Source organism: Gossypium arboreum, chromosome 1 (assembly GCF_025698485.1).
Source record: "Gossypium arboreum isolate Shixiya-1 chromosome 1, ASM2569848v2, whole genome shotgun sequence".
NCBI lineage: Eukaryota > Viridiplantae > Streptophyta > Magnoliopsida > Malvales > Malvaceae > Gossypium > Gossypium arboreum.
In genome coordinates, this window is record NC_069070.1 from 117,354,834 (window position 1) to 117,373,342 (window position 18,509).

The 18,509-nt window shown below is 38.2% G+C and overlaps 1 long non-coding RNA gene across 1 annotated transcript; it reads right to left on the minus strand.

Moving 5' to 3' along the window:
- Positions 1-13,141: 13,141 nt before the first annotated feature.
- On the minus strand, positions 13,142-13,924 carry LOC128295450 (uncharacterized). The gene is made up of 2 exons (XR_008285881.1): positions 13,835-13,924; positions 13,142-13,470 (listed from the first exon to the last, which is right to left on the minus strand). It is a non-coding gene; the product is annotated as an uncharacterized LOC128295450 (long non-coding RNA).
- Positions 13,925-18,509: the final 4,585 nt, after the last annotated feature.

The following is an 18,509-nucleotide window of genomic DNA, read 5'->3' on the forward strand; positions in this document are numbered from 1 at the left end:
GAAAGAAGGGTTAAAGATCCGGATATCGAGTTAGAGAGGTTATTGTACCAAGATCGCTCGCGTAACTCTGCAATCGAGTTGAAAGCTAGTCGAATGTAATCGAAGAATTAAAAAGAATATAGAAGAACTCAAAAGCAGCGTTGCAAAATCGTGAACTTGGATAGAACTCCTCAAGTAAATAATGAGCGATGGAAGGAGCAACTTCATCAATCCCAAGACCAAGTCGAGCGCGGGACTACATCATGGGCGAGGCTTTGACTCAAGTACGAGAAGTGGTGACCACTTGCAAACGTTAGCGATACAAGCCGATGTCTTTGAGTTTAAAATACTGAGTCGAGTCGGACCGAGGCCAAAAGCTAGCTTGGCTTCTTAGATGTGTCAAGGCCTTAAGTATCGAGGCCAAGCCTTATATGTAATCTATTTTATGTAAAGAAACTTGTTTTCTAGAAAAGTTACTCTAATGAAATCGAATTGAATCAACGCCTTTTTGCATTCATCACATTCATTGCATTCATGCATCAACATTGCATCATACGCACTAAAACTCACAAGAAACCCTAAAATCATGGCGGTTACCCTGGAACATCGTTACGGTACAAGAGGGAAACAAAAGCAATGGATCAAAGGTTAGAGAGATTGGAACAAATGCAAAAGAGATGCAGGATCAACTACAAACACGTATGCAAGAACAAATGGCCAAAATCCAAAGAAGATGTAAGGGACCGATGTTGGAGTCCCAAAGAAGTATGATGGATCAATTAACGCGTCTATTGGCTGGTGGATTAGAAAAAGGGAAAAGCCCCATAGCCAATAATGGAGATGACAACGAAGATCCGTCTACCCTCCGGGGTTTGTCCAATGGACGTTCAGACACAACCCGATGTGTACCCAAGAAGGCCATCATCACAATCGGGCCTCAACCATTTCAAGCGGTGTCTCGCACGATGAATTATCGACCGGTTCGGGCTCTAATCCGGGGACAATCCGACCAACCACATGGTCCTCAATCTCGATGAAGTAATAGAAAGAAAAAGACAAGGGTAGAATTCGAGAGAGCTTGAAGAAAGATGTAAATGGTTGGAAGAAAAATTTAAAGAAATGGAAAGCACCGACTATCGTGGTGGGATCGACGCTAAGGAATTAAGTTTGGTTCCGACACTGTACTCCTCCCAAGTTCAAAACTCGAATTTGAGAAATACAACGGACTAGTCGTCCGAAGCTCACATCACTATGTTCTGCAGACGCATGGCGTGATATGTCAATAATGACCAACTATTGATCCACTGTTTCGTGAAAGTCTAGTTGGGGCCGCTTCTAGGTGGTACAACCAAGCGAGTCGTAACCATATCAGTTCATGGAGGATTTAGCACAAGCTTTCATGAAGCGATGATAGTCCACGTGATGCACATGGCCCCGATAGAGTCACATTACAGAACATGGAGAAGAAACAAAATGAGAGTTTCAGGCAATACGCCCAAAGATGGAGAGAGGTAGCAACGCAAGTTCAACCACCTCTTCTGGAGAAAGAAACGACCATGCTCTTTATCAATACGCTGAAGGCTCCATTCATTAACCACATGCTAGGGAGCGCTACTAAAATCTTCTCAGACATAGTAATGTTTGGGGAAATGATAGAGAACGCGATAAGATGTGGAAGGATTGAAGCAGGGGAAAGTGCTAAGAGATCAACCCCGAGAAGGAAAGAGAACGATGTGAACAACACGAGTATGTATAATAAGCCAGTCACCATGAGCCAACCAAAGGTGGTGACTACCAGCCATCAGGGCTCCGCAAGACGGGACTTCAACCCAAGGCCTAACACGGAAGAGTCCGGTTTACTCCTATCCCGATGTCCTACAAGGAATTGTACGAGCTTATTCGATGCCCATGTAGTGTCACCCTTCTATCTAAAGCCAATGCAACCTCCATTCCCCAAGTGGTACAGCAAACGCCCAATCACGAATACCATGCATGCAGAGCCACAGGGCACTCAATAGAAAAGCGCACCACTTTCAAGAAGTGGTTGAAAGACTCATCAACATGGGGTTGTGAAATTTGATGATACATCCGGTCAGAGAATCCATTACCTAACCATGGGGATAAGGAATAAATGCGATAATCCGAGTTCGGAGAGAGAAATTAAGATGAATATTGCGAAGTGAATACCCGTTGAAAGAAGTATGGAAGAAAATGGTGGAAAGAGGTTTGATGGCGCGAATTCGGGGTCGGGCCTCGAGAAGCGAAGAATTATTGTGAGTTCCACGATCAAGAGGACCATGAGATTCAGAAATGCAGCCAATTCAGGGCTTTAGTACAAGGATTGATGGATAATAAGGAGCTGGAATTCTTCGAATATGTCAGGAACCAGGAAGAAGCAGATGTGTGTGCCTCCGAAGAGAAGTCGACGAAAGATGTTTACAAAGTCCACCACCCAGAGGTTATCATATCACGTCCGAAAATGAATGAAGCTGGGGCACAAGTCGCACCAAAAGTCGTGATCTAGAAGCCCGTTGCTTTCCCTTATAAAGATAGCAAGAGGATACCATGGAATTACAGTTGCAATGTGATGATCCCAGGAAAGAAGAGCCCAGCCAGTGCTTCACAATAAAACCAAGATGTAGGTTTTTTTACACGCAGTGGGAGACGTTATGTTCCCGAGGGTACAGGAACCAAAATTACCGAAGAAAGAATCCCGACAGTAGAGCAAAGGAAAGAAAAGACGACGAGTTCGAATCGCCGATCAATGAGTCGATGAGAATGAAGCGAGGAATTCTTAAAATTTTTAAAACATAGTGAGTACAGCGTCGTTGAACAGCTGCATAAGCAACCAGCTCGCATTTCGGTGCTAGCCTTACTCTTGAGCTCAGAAAGGCATCGGAGCGCATTAATGAAAGTGCTGAACGAGACATACGTCGCGCACGACATCTCTGTCAACAAACTGGACCGCCTGGTCAACAATATCAGCGCTGACAATTTTATTTTCTGTAACGACGATGAAATACCACTAGGAGGCATGGGGTCTACAAAGGCCCTGCACATTACCACGCGTTGCAAGGGATACACATTACCGGGGGTATTGATCGATAATGGATCAGCATTAAACGTCTTACCCCTATCCACACTGAATAGGTTGCCCGTGGATAGTTCCCATATGAAAACATGCCAAAATATAGTAAGGGCGTTTGACGGTACTGAAAGGAAAGTAATGGGGAGGATTGAATTACCCCTTCAAATCGGTCCTAGCACGTACGAGGTAGACTTCTTAGTAATGGACATCAAACCCTCTTACAATTGCCTATTGGAAAGACCATGGATCCACTCGGCGAGGGGGCTCGTCATCATTACATCAAAAGCTCAAACTTATAACGGAGGGTCGATTGGTGACTATAAATGCGGAGGAAGACATTATTGCATCTGTTACCAGCAATGCACCATATGTGAGGATAGATGATGAAGCCATAGAATGTTCTTTTCGATCGTTGGAATTTGTAAATCGACCTTTGTTGTCGAAGGAAATAAAGTCCCGACACCTGCACTTTCCAAAACCACAAGAATGGGACTACAACCGATGGTTGGGAAGGAGCCTTGCCGGGAAAGGACTTGGAAGAAGCCTACAAGGAAGGGTCAAGTACCTATGCCCACAGACAAACGGGACCGCTTTGGCTTAGGATTCAAGCGGATGCAAGACAAAAGAAAAGGAACTTGAGAAGAACCAAGAAAGAAGGAGAGCGCGATCGAGCGGGGGAGAAATCGAATGGGAACCAATGATCTTCCCCTATATATCGAAGACTTTTGTATCTAGAGGGTTCATTCACTCCAAGTGGAAGACGTCGGGAAAGGAAATCTTGGAAGGAATGATGGAGAGTTTGGACATCAACGCCACATATGAAGAAGGAACTGGGGTAGAGAATTTGTCGGGCATTCGCCCCTATGAGCCGGGAAGCGTTCTGAATAATTGGACTGTGGAAGAGATTCCTATAGTCTTTAGAACTAACTCAGAGTAATGTCCAAAACACACTTATTGCTCTAGGCCTAGGAGTAAGAAGTGTCATTTGGTGAAATAGGCTTATGTTCGAAGTCGTTATTTCAATAAAATGCATCCTTTAGACTTATTCCATGCAAATATTTTTCGTTCATCATACCATACACATCTTTGTTCTTAGATTCTCTTGTTCTTTGTATCTTCCTTTGTACGTACAACAGGTCTTCAGATATCAATGATGTGAGTGATGTTGCGACTCATTCAGAGTCTCCTTTTGAGCGGGATATGTGTCTAGAAGGATCTCAGAACTTTAAAGATGACGGAGACTGTAACTTGTCCCCTGACTTGTTAAGGATGGTGGAACACGAGGAGAAACAAATTTTACCCCACAAAGAGACCGTAGAGGTCGTGAACTTGGGAGATGAACTAGAAAGGAGAGAAGTAAAGATCAGAGCTTGCATCACTACAGAGGTAAAGTAGGACCTTATTGAGTTACTCCAAGAGTTCAAGGATGTCTTTGCATGGTCATATCAGGATATGCAGGGCTAAATCTTGACCTTGTGGTACAGTGCTCCCCATCAAAGAAGAATACAAGCCGTTCAAAGAAAAGCTTGAAGGATGCGGCCCGATGTTACATTGAAAATAAAAGAGGAGGTCAAGAAGCAATTTGATGCTGGTTTCTTACAAGTAGTTAAGTACTTAGAATGGGTAGCCAACATCGTCCCGTCCCTAAAAAGATGGGAAAGTACGGATGTGTGTAGACTACAGAGACTTAAACAAGGCCACCGAAAGATAATTTCCCATTGCCTCATATCGACACCTTAGTGGACAACACGGCGAGTTACTCACTTTTCTCCTTCATGGATGGTTTCTCGGGTACAATCGGATCAAAATGCATCCTCAAGACATGAATAAAACCACATTTGTGACCATGTGGGAACCTTCGCTATAAAGTAATGCCGTTCGGATTGAAAATGCGGAGCAACATATCGAGAGCCATGGTAACCCTATTTCATGATATGATGCATAAAGAAATTGAAGTCTATGTTGACGACATGATCGCCAAATCTCGGACTGAAGAGGAGCATGTGCAAGTCTTGAGGAAATTATTTTTGAGGTTGAGAAAATTCCAACTGAAACTCAATCCAGCGAAGTGTACCTTTGGAGCAGTGCGGAAAACTACTTGGATTCGTAGTTAGTGAAAGAGGGATTGAGATTGACCCAGATAAAGTCAAAGCCATACAAGAGTTACCTCCACCACGTACTCAAAAGGAAGTCCGAGGATTCCTAGGAAGATTAAATTACATCGCTCGATTTATTTCACAACTAACTGAAAAATGTGACCCCATATTCCGTCTCCTTAAGAAACACAACCCTGATGGTTGGGACGAGGAATGCCAGAAGACTTTCGACAAGGTTAAGCAATATTTGTCTAATGCCCCAAGATTGACACCACCTAATCCAGATAAGCCATTGATATCAGATTTGACGGTATTTGAAAATTCTATGGGATGCGTGCTTGGCCAACACGATGAATCGGGAAGGAAAGAAAAGCGATATATTACCTCGGTAAAAGTTTCTTGAGTGTGAGACGAGATACTCGTTCATTGAAAAGTTGTGCTGTGCCTTGATTTGGACAACCCGAAGTCTGAGACAATACATGTTGTACCATACAACTTGGCTGATCTCTAAAATGGATCCTCTGAAGTACTTGATGGAGTCAACTGCCTTGAACGGGAGAATGGCCCGATGGCAAATTCTACTTTCGAGTTCGATATAGTCTATGTGAACCGAAAGTAGTAAAAGGAGTGCGATAGCAATTTCTAGCCAGAGGCCCTAGAAGACTACGAGCCTCTGAACTTTGATTTCCCAAATGAAGATCTAATGTGCATAGCAACCACCGAAGAAGACCCTCAAGAAGGTCATCCTTGGAAGCTAAACTTTGACGGGGCATCAAATGCCGTGGGTAACGGAATCGGGGCAGTTCTGGTGTCCCCAAACGGAGATCATTACCCATTCACTAGTAAATTGGATTTTGACTGCACAAAAAATATGGCAGAATATGAAGCATACATCATGGGAATACGTGCGGCCATAGAACGTAAAATCAAGGTGTTAGAGGTATATGGAGATTCTGCCCTAGTGATTTATCAACTCAAAGGTGAATGGGAGACAAGAGACCCCAAATTGATCAATTACCGGAGGTTGATCCTTGAGTTAATTAAAGAGTTCGATGATATTGTCTTCTACTACCTCCCACGAGAAGAAAATCAGATGGTGACGCCTAGCAACTTTAGCTTCTATGATCAAGGTGAACCAACCAGAGGATGTGAAACCAATCCAAATGAGCATTTACGAGGCCCCGGCTCATTGTTACAACCTTGAAGAAGAAGAGGAAAATGATGATCACCCTTGGTACCACGACATCCTACGATATGTGAAGAATCGTGAGTACCCTAACCAAGCTACTGAGAATGACAAGAGAACGTTGAGAAGATCGGCGTTGACTATGTCTTAGATGGGAGATCCTATACAAAAGAAGGAAGGATCAGGTACTATTAAGATGTGTAGACGCCATTGAGGCTAGGAAAATCTTGGAAGAAGTCCACGAGGGCATCTGCGGGACACATGCTAATGGTTTTACAATGGCCAGGCAAATTATGAGGTTCGGTTATTATTGGTCCACCATGGAAGGAGACTGTATTAACTACGCCAAAAGATGTCATAAGTGCCAAATCTATGGAGACAAGATTAATGTACCTCCCTCACCTCTGCATGTCATAACCTCGCCATGGCCTTTCTCGATGTGGGGCATGGATGTGATTGGGCCAATTTTGCCAAAAGCTTCAAATGGGCATCGTTTCATCTTTGTGGTCATCGATTATTTCACCAAATGGGTGGAGGCCGCTTCATATGCCAATGTCACTAAATCAGCAGTTAGTAAGTTCCTGAAAAAGGAAATCATCTGTCGATATGGAATACCGGAAAAGATCATATCTGACAACGCATTGAATTTGAACAATAGCACGATAGCGGATGTCTGCAGTCAGTTCAAGATTAGACACCACAACTCGTCACCGTATCGCCCGAAGATGAACAGTACAGTCGAAGCAACCAATAAGAACATCAAGAAGATTGTAGGAAAGATGACAGAAACTTATAAAGATTGGCATGAGAAGCTACCATTCGCCCTCTATGCTTATCGAACGTCTATCAGAACTTCTACTGGGGCAACGTCTTTCTCATTAGTCTATGAAATGGAGGCAGTTTTACCTATCGAGGTCGAGATCCCTTCCCTTAGAGTTTTGTCGAGGTAAAGTTGAATGACGCGAATGGATTCGATCCGTCGATCGATTGAATTTGATTGAAGAAAAGAGGCTACGGGCTATTCGCCATGGTCGAGATATACCAAAAGCGAATGATGCGAGCTTCGACAAAAGGTTCATCGAGAGAGTTCCATGAGGAGACCTAGTCTGAAAAAGATCCCGCCTATACAAAAAGACCTCGAGAGGAAAATGGATGCCGAATTGGGAAGGGCCTTATGTGGTGAAGAAAGCCTTTTCAAGCGAGCATTGATATTGGTGAAATGAATGGCAAGACCTTATCCAATCCCGTGAATTCGGATTCGGTTAAGAAATACTTAGCCTAAAAAAATAAAAAATAAAAATAAAAAAAAGAAGAGGCGGGGTGAAAATTCAAAAGAGCATCTTGAGACCAAAGGATTTTGAATTGAAAACCCGTAAAGGGCAATTCAAATTTTGATCAAAGGTGGGGCATCGCGATGGTCTTATGGTACCTATATTAACAAGGAGGAGAGATGTTACATCTTGGGGCATCTGCAAGAGTACTCTAGATCCCTAAACACATATTGGGCAAAAAGGAGTCCTCAAGAAGTCGATCTGAGAGAAACTCACGCTGCGATATCTGGGGCACCTATTCCCTTTTATCCATTTTGTATTCCAGCAATGTTTGTTGGTATGATTAATATATTCCCTTCAAATGTTGTTTCGATAAATTTCAGTTTTGTCGTTGTTATAATCTTTTTCAAGCATTTTACATTGAAATGATGATTAATGGACTAAAACCATTTTTGCAAAAAGAGTTACGCACATTACTCGAAAGTTTCTAAATAGTACAGAACACAAAGCAGTCTATTATTTAGAACTAACCAAACTCAAAGATTGGAAGCATCTCGAGAAGAAAAAGTTTAAATTGGGACTACCTCTTCGGGTTTTCCGTTCAAAATTTGAGCTGAACAAGAAGACAGGGTACCATTTCAGTGAAGGAACCTTGATGAACAAAGAGCAATGGCAACCTAAACAGGGATTCACGCTCACAACATGCTGCACTCATACATTCATAGATCATTCATAAATGCATCTAATTAGGAACATTTGATTCATTTTGATCATAACATCCCAATTCTTTGATATAAGCATAAATACATGGGCCCGATTCTCAGGTCATGTCCCTAGAATCAGTGAATTTGTAGATCTCATCACCCTAAGTAGTAGGGAAACAGATCAAAGAAGATGGGCCTTAACCCCTTAGCGATGAGGGTAATAGGCTGAAAATCACAGATCTCACCTCTCTGAAGTTGCGATGGAGCGGATCAAATACATCGAATCATGCCTCCTCGAATGCAGTGAAGCAGATTCAAACCACCAAGCTTTAACCCCCTAAGCAGTAGGGTAACAAGCTGATGTTTATAGGGTCTTATCTCCCTAAGCAGTAGTGGAGCAGATCGAAGACGAAGAATCTTAAACCCCTAAGCAGTAGGGAAACAGACCAAATTGCAGATCTTATCTCCCTAAGCAGTAGTGGAGCAGATCGAAGACGAAGAACCTTAAACCCCTAAGCAGTAGGGTAACAAGTTGAATTGCAGATCTTATCTCCCTAAGCAGTAGTGGAGCAGATCGAAGACGAAGAACCTTAAACCCCTAAGCAGTAGGGTAACAGGTTGAATTACAGATCTAAAACCCTAAGCAGTAGGGAAACAGATCAAAGATGACAAGCCTTAATCCCCTAAACAGTAGGGTAACAGGCTGGAAATTAAATATTTTCTTCCTGAAACAGCAATGGAGTTGATCGAAGCCACAGCAGATCTCCTCGGAGTTTCAGTGGAGTAGATTGAAGTCACATGTCTTAGCTCCATAGAGTTGCAGTGGAGCAGATCAAAACAGACCTTACCTTCTTAAAAAACTGCAGTCGAGCAGTGAAGCAGAGTGAAGCAACAAGATTGGAATGAAGCTACCTGGGGAAAAAGAGCGCTAAACAAGTCTAGACACGGTGAGATCGGGCAAAATTGGTCTTTCTTAAGTCTTTGCTCTGTTCTCGTTACACGATAACAAGCAAAGAGGGGCAGCTGTACAAGCCCAATTTTTGGGCCCAAAACCCTATAACCCATTTGACCTAAACCCAAACCGACTTAAACCTACCCAAAACCCTCTAGCCCGTTTGACTCAGACCCAAAACCACTAAATCCTTAGCCCAAAACCTATCTTCTAACCCACTAAGCCCAACAGTAACCTAAACAAACACCAAAACCAAAGAAACAGGAACCCTAGCCGTCAGCACATGCTCCCCACCCCTCCACCACCGACGTCTGCAAGCACCACCACTGTACCACCGCCCCACTTGCGCCTGCAACATTAAAAAAACAGAATAGACAAATATTAAAAAAGGAAATGTAAGGGCTATTTAAAAGCCAAATCCAAAAACTGTAGATTGATTCGGTACTCTTATGAAATAACAAGCAATATTAGACCTTTTTTAAAAAAAGGAAAAGAGAAAAACTCAAAATCGCAGCAAAAACAGAACGGAGAACAAAAATTGAAGGTTACCCCTATTTCTCCTTATTTTCCTTTTTTCTTTTGAATCTGTTCATACCCACAATCTTCACCTTATTTAAAACAGCATATATATATTAAACATAAATATATAGAAGACGAAAAAGGGGAGAAAATTCTACCTCGAGGCGATTTCCGGCCACCGTTCACGGTGGCCGGCACGGCCGGATTCTTGACCGGTTCTGGATTCTTCCAGAGAAAAAAGCTCTCCCTTTTCTTTTTTTTTCTCTTAAACTCAGACCAAATGAAAATTCAAAAAAAAGTTGACCTTTATAAGCCCACATGCAGCGTCGTTTTGGGGCTAACATTTAGCACCCAAAACGGCGTCATTTGGAAGTTGACCCGAGGACCCGACCCGCTTTTGCCAAGGATCCGCGTGTTTTGGGACTGAGGGTCTATTTACGCTCTCAGTCCCTTCGCTTTTGAGGCTGGTTTCCATCTGGTCCTATCGCGTTTCTTTGATATTTCTAAATTTGATCGCTTCTTTTGTTTTTGTTACAATTTGGTCCCTAGACCACTCAAATGGCCAAACCGAGCGGTGCCGTTTATGGGTATGGGTTAATTTCCTATGTGGCCCTGTATTTACGCTTGCGATTCATTTTAGCCCTTCAATCGCATTTCGCTATTTTTATTTTAAAATCTATACTCGAACTTTTGTTTCTTCATAATTTAATCCCATTTCTTTATTATTACTATTATCATTATTATTTGTTGCTTAATATATTATTGTTATTATTTTATCCTCATTATTATTATTATTATTATTATTATTATTATTATTAATATTATTATTATTACTATCATTTGGTACTATCATTACTATTATTATTCTAATTACCATTATTATTATTATATATATACATACCTTTTATTATTATTCATGTACATATATTTTAAATATTATTACCATTATTATTTTATCACTTACATGGTTATTGTTATTCTATTAATATATACTTTATTGCATGTGTACATATATACATTTCTTTTGTGTATAACTATCATTTTCATTACTTTATTTTAATATTACTATCATATTATATTTACTTTTGCATTTTAACATTATTATTATTATTATTATTATTGTTATCATATATTAATGCATGCTTTTATGCATATATATATATATATATATATATACATAGTATTGTTCTGTATTACTTTAATTAAATATTTATCATATTTACTTTTCGTATTTCTATATCATTATTATTATCATCATCTTTGTAAGTACTATTACCATTGTATTATAATTATTATTATACTTTTATTTTCTTATTATTCATCTATTATGTTTCTTATCTATTCTTGTTTCCATTATTATGCTATATCTATTATTTATTAATATTTTATTATTACTATTATTAGCATTAGCATCATTTCATCAATACTATATTATGTATGTAATTTCTAATGATTATATTATGTATGTGTTTCATATATATATATATCCCATGCAAATACATTTTTAATATCATAATTGCTATATGTATATATGTATATTATGCATATCCTTTAATACTTCGTATATATTTCATTTCATTATTACATATATATTTTAATACATCTAGGTATATTTACGTATCATACTATTATTATTTATGTTTTTGCTATCATTATCATTTTCATTATCATCGCCACTTGTATCTTGTCATGTTTTATAATTGCTCATTTATTCATTTAAGTATTTGCTTATTTCATTTTTCCTACGTATTCATCTGTTAGCCTTATATTTATGTCCTCTTTATCGTAATCGCTCATATTATTGTCATTGACATTGTCACACTCATTATTGTGCATTACTATTAATACTATAATTTGCTTTTATATTCCACCACAAATCACATCATACTTTTTACCCGATATCTTAAAATTCCTTCATAAAAGCGATATCCCAGATTAGGAAATTTGAGATAATCGTGCCCTAACTTCTTGGGTTTGATTTTTCTCATTTAACCTAAGCAACGTGATATTCTTTTAAATCACTATACGAGTTTTAGAAAAATGCTTATTCTCGGAGACACGAATCGTCGTGCCCTAACTTACCGGGTATGACATTTTTGTCACCTTGAAAGAAGAATTTGTTTTAAAGGCAATATTCGGTATTTGAAGAATTTGAGAAGCGTGCCTAACTTCTGGGCTTCGACTTCTCTCGTTTACTCTAAATAACCGAATACCCTTTTTATAAGTTAAAATACATCGATTTTACATAAAAAGCAAGCTCATTCTCAGAAATTCAAGATGTCGTATCCTAACTCACTGGATATGACGTATCATTGCCTCGGGACGAGAGTGTCTTTAACGTTTTAATGTTTATTTTATAAAAAAATGGATCATATATCAAAGTCTTTCAAGTTCTCAATTTTTAACAATTAAGACACTAATTAATCAACTAGGTACCAATTTTGGGCGTATCGAGGGTGCTAATCCTTCCTCGTGCGTAACCGACTCCCGAACCTGTTTTCTTGATTTGTGTAGACCAAAATTGTTATTTAAATAAATCAAGCTATTTATTAAAAACAGCCATTTTAACGAGGTGACCCGATCACACCTAGTCAAAAAGGATCGGTGGCGACTCCCGTTCTTTTATTTTTAAAATCCAAGTCGATTCCCGTTTTTCAAAACTATGGTTACGACAAACATATGCGAATTACCTTAACAATTATTATCATCGCGGATTAACTTATAGCGAATTAATTCCAAAAGACTCATGCATAGAGATTGACACTTGGACAATTTCTTTTACATGTTGATTTACACTTAAATTCGTTTATACATAGACTCGAGCTTGATGAACATATACCTGTAGATCTTATTTACGAACATTTATAAGCGGAATCATAATCGCAAATTCATACATATGGGTTTTTACTTGTGAACTCCATCTTAACTAATAACTCCTTCTAGACTCTTGTTTGCCGGATAGTCATTATAGACTTTTGATTTAAAGATAGTCATTGGCGGACTCCTACGTGAAGAATATCCCTGCAGTGTTGACTTGATATAACTAGTTCATACAAACTCTCATAGCTCGAACATAAAAATAGGTCCATGCAGTCTCTTACTTGGATAATAGTCTATGCTGACTCTTATGAAGGATAGTCTCTTCGATATCTTAAACTTGAAACATGAGTATAAAATCAGTAGACTATCATACTTGAATCATAAAGATAATTCCAATCAACTATCATACATATAGGTTCATATAGAATATTCATGGATGTGAACTCACATATGTTGCACTCATGTGTGTAGATCTATAGGCAAACATAAAAGAAACTTCATAAATTTGGCGGATTCATACATGTGATTTTTGTTACGGACTTGACATGGTGAAATCTTATAACTTTAACATAAAACTTAAAGAACAAGTCCGATGGACTTACATAACTTACATATGCCATGGCCAAGGGTTTGCTTATGCATATGAGGCTTTAAGCCTTAGACTCCGCAGAGTCTTATACTTGAAAGAACCCATGTAGGGTTATCATATAAATATGCACAAGTATCTCCGTACAATACAATTGAACCTCCATAAAACCAAATGTCATGTTTATATATATTCTTCATACAATCCACCTGAACCTTTGCAAAACCAATATCATGCGTATACATTCTTCGTACAATCCGCTCGAACCTCTGCAAAACCAATATCATGTGGAATAGAGTGACAACATGTCATTTATTCATATTTATGACTGACGTATAACGAGCATTCAACTAAACATATTGTTATTAACACAACACAAATAATACCAAACATATCACCTATTGGACCATTTCAATGATAAATTCTTCAATAATTATTTTACCAGTGAAAGTTTATCAAAACAACGGACTGAAACGCGCAATCAAACATACATTTGTAAATCATCATTTTGCATACTTCAATCATACAACAAAACAACCCCATCATTAACAGAATATTAAGTCAAACACAACACAATAACATAGTACTGAAATATATAAAACAACCACATAAGGTTTGAGTTTTGAAACTTACCAACAAAATACCTGAAAGCTAGTACTAATTACACCTGCTTAGCTTTTCCTTATCACTTGAGCCTCTCCTTCTTGGTTAGCTAAACATAATAACTATATCAAGATCAAATAAAAAATATTCATATGTAAGAAAACCATGATCCATTTTCATGCAGAGAGATTTTAAGGTTAGCTGCAACCCTAAACATATGAGTACAGGCTCGATGAATTAAACTAAAATATTCAATTTTCCCTTTTCTTTTCTTCAATTAAAAGACATTGAAAAACTTAAAAAGATTAGTAGTTTACTAAATCCTCAATCAGTTAAGTTTATGCATTATTTTCTCCCTCCATACAGATCGTTTCTTAACTTTTCTCTCTTACAGAATAAACTAAAGAAGAAGATGGAAGAAAAAAAATGAATACCAAAATGAATGAATCCTCCATATATAATCTTTCCACTACCACCTCCCTTAATCCCAAGTCGATCAGTACTATTAATACCCTTAATCATAATGTTTCCTACTAAAAGAAAACTCCATATTCTAATGTAATGAGACTAAACTTGAATTCTAACTATTTATCAATTAGGCCACATGATTCTAATAATCATACTAGAGCTCGCTTAAACATAATTTTTATTTTTAATTTAATACCCATAATTATTGTGGCAAAGTTTTAAAATTTTCGGGTGTGACAATTCACCCACCCTTAAAGGAAATTTCGTCCCGGGATATAATTTGTTACTCACCAACCAAAGAAGACATTTGCCCTTCGAGAAAATTTTCTTCTTTCCTAGTAGCCTTAAAGTATACATCTCTCATATTTACTTAGTCTGAATGATTGACTTCATTTGCACATGGTAAGCTTGTTTAAAGATCACTTCACTCAACTTACGATAAACAAGAATTGAACAAACTGCACTAGAATACCATACACTAACTAATAACCCGCACAAGGTACTTCATATAACAAATAACTTTCACCCATGGGTACTTATCTAATTAGTCTGCATGCAACACGATGCAGCTAGCTCTGCATAGTCTTATTGGATATATTTGTGGCTACAACAAGAGTGGCCATTATACTGAGAAAGGTAGTGGAGACGATCAAATTCAGCCTTAAGTCAGATAACTTTTGATAATGTAGCACCCCAAACCCGGCCCAGAAGTTATGGCCGGATCCGGCATGCCACATCAAAAACGTAAAAAAAAAATTTCCTTTCTAAGTCCAGAAAATCGTACTTGATGTTCAAAAGATTAATTCATTAAGGGTTAAAGTGAATGGAAGCTATGCACCAGGTAGGAAACCGGAAAAGAGGTGGTGAGTCCATCGGACTGCTTAAATACCAAGCTCCTTCGGATCCAATCCTGACATGCATACCGCCATTGCCACACCTTAATGTCATGGATATTTCTAGGAAAACCGATTTGATTAAGTCATTTTAGGAAAAGTGATTAATTTTGGAAAAATACTTTCATTGCGGAAGCTTTGCTTGTTGTCGTGTTATTTTGAAATCAAGCTTGTTTTTGAAAAGCAGCCTAAAGCTATCCATTTCAATAGTTAAATATAAGTATTACCTATCTTAGTAATACATATTAAAACCATCAAAAATAATTAAGCGGCCTTATTACATTTAAAAGCCCAAAACTTCAAATGTAAATAAAAGGATGTCCATTCACGAAAGAAAATCAAACTTTGAGCAGGTGGCCACTCAATTCCTCACAACTCCAAGCCCACTATGGTTGGGGATTTCTGCGTGGATGAAAATAAAAGGGTGAGTTTGGGGAAACTCGGTGTGTAAGGAAAACCCTTCAAAGCCCAAGTCAGCTCAAGCCTATTGGGCCTAAGCCTATTCGAGTAATAGTGGTCTGGGCGAGCCCTTTTCAGATTACAATAAACCGGGCCTTAGCCCTTATTCAGATAATGATATGGCCCATAGGCCCATTTCAAAATACATGCAACATCGGTAAACATATGCAAGCCCATTTGGGAGACTACTCAACCCACCAACCACTACACTCCACCCGTACCAGCCATACACTCCATGTGGGATAGCTCAACCCACCCAAATTAACACTCCACGATTTGCGGCATTCTTTGCTCGATTAACGATAAATTGAGGCAAAGCCTCCGATCGTGGACAAGCCACTTTCAGATACTTCCTCCGTCAATATCCCAGTCCATGCATCGATAATAACAACATGGCATGCAGAAAATAACCACATCAAACATGCATTTAGGTCAATTTAACCTAGGGGTATTTGGTAATTTATCTCCTAGGGGTAAAGCGTAAATTTTCCACTTTTAAAGGTATTTCAGTAATTTATCTATTTTAGGGTTTTCATGCATATTCCTACTTTTCACGTACTAACGAATCACGTCGAGGGTTCTTACGAATTGGGCTGTTGGCCCATCATTCCAATTTTGGCCCATTAAGCCCAAAAATATCGAGAACACAATCATGCACTTTACAGTCCAAATTTTGCAGCTTACCAAAAACATTAATCGATTTATCTCACGAGCATTCGCACACTCACAAATCTACAAAATACCGGTTTTCGGCATTTCGCTTTTCGAGATCCGAGACTAAGAAAGAGGGTGTTAGTTACACACTGCTTTGCGACGATATCTTGTGAGATCCACACGAACCGCCTACAATTGGATTACTAACATGTTAATCTAACTATTCAAATAGGAACTACGTATTAACCCCTTACAATATTCGGCCAACCACACCTACAGATCATAGTAAGCTTATAAGAAATCAATAAGCAACTCATTAACAAATTTTTGTCAATGTTTACCACATAATCATAATTTCACTGCAAGCTGTCTTCTTGAGCAACAGTCACTAAATCATTTATAAATGGAGCTACGAAACTCCAAATCAAGTTCCGTTAATTTTCCTTGAAAATAGACTCATATATCTTCTATCCATAAAATTTTCAGAATTTTTGGTTTAGCCAATCAATACCAGATTTTTCTCAAAGTTTCCCATGTTTCACTGTTTGACTAATCTGACCACTTTTCATTACGAATCAAATTTCTCATTGTACAGAATTCAAAATATGTTCTTGTTTATTTCATTAGAAACTAGACTCAATAAGCTTTAATTACATAATTTATTCAGCTTCTAATTCATCTCCCACAATTTATGGTGATTTTCCAAAGTCACGTTACTGTTGCTGTCCCAAGCAGATTTATTACCAAATCACTCTTTCATACACCTAACTTGCATGCATGTTATTTAAACATGTATATCACCAATCAATCATCACATATCTATGATTTTTACTTAAGCATAATCTCCATTTCATCATTTCAAAGCACAACATGTTAGCCGATTTTTCCTTTAGCATCTAAGGCACATGCATGCTCATTTGTTTGGCTCAACTTCACATATCTTCCATTTTTCATCAAAAGAACATGAAACAACAACCATTTCCTTCATTTTAATTCATGACCAAATGCTCACAACATAACTAAAAATCAAAATATACTTCAAGAGTTAAGGTAGAATCAAGAAGAACTCATGAACCTCAAAATAGAAGCAAGGTACCAAGAACTTACCTTCAATTTTCCTCCTCCTAATGACCGAATACTCAAGAGCTTTCTCCTCTCCTTCTCTTCTCTAACTTTCAGCTATGATGAACAAAGATGGACAAAACTTTGTTCTTTTCACCCCTTTTTCTTTTAATAAAACTTCATATTTCATCCATTTAATTCTTTAATACAAAAGACATGATATTCTTATCATGAAACATTTACCTAACCCATTATCATGAAACATTTACCTAACCCATTATCATGGAACATTTACCTAACCTATTATCATGAAACATTTACCTAACCCATTATCATGGAACATTTACCTAACCTATTATCAATTTGTATCAATTTGTACCATAAATTATGGATATCAAGTTTACATTTTGTCTACAACAACATGATGGTTGGCCACTTCATGTAAAATGGGAGGTTTATCATGCAAATCCTCCTATTTTGCACTCCTATTTATTTGGCCACTTCAATTTAGCCTATAGCATTTTCAAACATTTTCACATAGGTCCTATTTCATAATTTCACTCACAAATGACAAAATCAAAGCATGAAATTTTGTCAACATTCACAGAATTCCCGAAAATTGGGGCGTTACAGATAAGATTGTAAAGAATACTGAAAAGGTACACTCTTGGTATTTGTTGTCATTCCCCTCTCTTATCTTCCAAGTGCTGCACACTCAAAATACTTGGATTGTTCAAGCAACTTTTCAATTTGAGAAGCCTATGCCAGAATTGAAGTTTTCCCACAAATGGATAAAAGGGATACACATTGTGAATGATAATAGGGATTGATATAGATCTTCATTATGTTAGCAAATCTTGAAATCTATATATAATTGAGAGACTTGTACCTGCAAGGAAACGACACGCAACAGCACGAAAATAAAAAATGGTTTCGACAGCTTGGCGACTCCACTAGGGAACAATAAGAGAGTCAGACCGTAAAATTAATTATTTTCTATCCTTTTGTCGGAAATTGAAATTTTGATTTGAAAAATCATGATTCTTTGTTGCCTTTTGTTTGTATGATTGTGTGGTTTGAGTCTTGTAGACTATTACATTGCATTACATGACCGTTGTGGTCACACCTTTTAAGTGGAAGTGAGAAACTATACCTTTGTGAGGTTTTCA